General features: G+C 31.4%; 1 long non-coding RNA gene across 1 annotated transcript; it reads left to right on the forward strand.

The window, feature by feature from the left end:
- The first annotated feature begins 368 nt into the window (after nucleotides 1-368).
- Nucleotides 369-837, forward strand: LOC125497319 (uncharacterized). The gene is made up of 3 exons (XR_007273950.2): nucleotides 369-434; nucleotides 536-634; nucleotides 710-837. It is a non-coding gene; the product is annotated as an uncharacterized LOC125497319 (long non-coding RNA).
- The last annotated feature ends 1,371 nt before the right edge of the window (nucleotides 838-2,208 follow it).

Genomic DNA, 2,208 nt, shown 5'->3' on the forward strand with positions numbered 1-2,208 from the left:
GGTTATGACTGATCTACGACATATGCATATTGCTTGATACACCCTAGAGTATACGTTTGGTCATCCTTATGCTTTCTTCTGAGCTCATGGGGATACAGTAACTGGTTTTGAGACTTTTGTTCTAGTTGTCTGATCATCGATTTACATTAAAGTAGCTTTAATTTTTGGATTCACTTGTATCACATGTCGAAACACACAATATGTAATACTCCAATCTTCTAAGTCACTGTCTAATGTAAGTCTTCCTTCATATGATTTAAGCCATAAATGAGTATGTATACAAAGTACATTATATATTCAACTCATAATATTGAAGTAATCATCTAATTTTTACTTGTCAATTTTTTAGGGGAATCATAAAATTTAGTCTTGTATATCGAAAGGACATTAAGAAAGTGAAAAAGAATCCGACAATTAAGTGGAAAAAACCTGAGGTATGTTATTCTAATTTTTTATTATTTTGATGCATTTATATTGATGCTTATTTAAAATTAATATGTAATATGACTAATTGTATAATTACCTTTATGAAAAGTGTCCTCGTCAATCCCAAGAATCTCTGGACTGTGGATATTATATATGTCGATATATGCTCGAGACTATAGAGAAAAGGCGACAAGTGATTCCTGGTAAGGTATCAATTCTTTCAAAACACCATTCCCTTGCTTATCAAAAATTATTTTTAAATAATTTTATTAATGCTTTGTAGTACTTTGGCGGAGTTACAACTGAATTTCCTCAAAATAAGCTTGACGAGTTGAGAGACTTATGGATCAAATACGTGGAGGAATATAAACAAGCAGAAGAAGAGGAATCTGAAGAAAGTGTCGATTTTGATTAGGTGTTAATAAGCGGGATTAGATAGGTAATTAGTTAGAACAATGAGTTGATTAATTTACTCTGCATATGAGTTGAAAGAAATATGGCTGCTTTAGGTATCTTTTGAGAAGTTGATTTTTTGAATCTTCATATATCGATATTATTTTTGTAATGAATTATGGTATTGCATCAATGAAATTTTTGTCAAGTTATATAATTATTCGAATTTTGTCAATGCAAGTGGCCCGCGATTTTGTAGGAAATATATATCAAATAAAAATTATAGGTTAATTAAATAAAGCCACAAGCTACAATTTTGTCGTTAAAAAAATGATCAGGCAAAGACACCATCTGTTCTAATGTATGGCCTCTTATATCAAATTAAATATAGTACTTAGGAAGACGAAAGAGACCACCTTTCTATCTAAGTGATTTTTTTTGAAAAGATAAAGAGACCACCTATAAATAATAAGTGGTTTTTTAGTACGATGAAAGAGACCACATTTGTTTTTTATGTGGTTCCTTATCCTTCTTATTTTTTCCTACTACAATACATAAAAAAACCAATTATTTTAAAAAAGTGGTCTCTTCTTTCAATATAACAAACCACCCATAATAAGTGGTCTTTTACCCTGAGAGACCACTGAGCTAGAGACCACCTCTAAAGTGGTCTCTAAGGTGTTTTTTAGGGGGTCTCTTTATGCATTTTTGTAGTAGTGTATATGCATTCAAACTCCAACTAATGATAGTTTTTTTCTCTTAAACAACTTTATATTTTCTCCTTAGTTCTAATTACCACTACTATCATATTCACTTTTCTATGCGGATTTCGCGGAGCTGTTGGACAATGCATTGGATGAGGTACTTGGCCTCTCTATGTTTCAGTAACTATTGAATACTCGTGTCTGCCTGATTTTATTAATATGTGATGTGAGGACTCTGATATTATTGTTGTTAGGTTTTGGAGCTATGTTTGTCAACATAGATATGCTTGTTAACAAGAAAGATGGGTAAAATCTTACTAGTCGAAGCAACTTATTGTAACACACTGGCAATTCTCTATTTTAATAAATATCTTTTCCCCACAAAACATAGAGAATTACCAAAGTATTATCGCCTGTGTGGCTGTGTGATAACGTATCTCAGCTTATTCACAATTTTACAGCAGAAATAAATAAATAACTTTGAAAACATAAATAAACTTAGTCAACCATAGAGTCAACTACAAAACCAAAGCATAGTCAAACCATATTATATTAAATCAAAGTATTTAAAATATAAAAATATTCTAAGCACAAGCTCTCCACTGTTCCCAGACACCCAATGATGCATCATCTTCAAATCTAGAATGGTTGAGGCTTATTGTTCCTATACGACTACTCACCAAAT

The sequence above is a fragment of the Beta vulgaris genome, chromosome 5 (assembly GCF_026745355.1).
Source record: "Beta vulgaris subsp. vulgaris cultivar EL10 chromosome 5, EL10.2, whole genome shotgun sequence".
Classification (NCBI taxonomy): Eukaryota; Viridiplantae; Streptophyta; class Magnoliopsida; order Caryophyllales; family Amaranthaceae; genus Beta; species Beta vulgaris.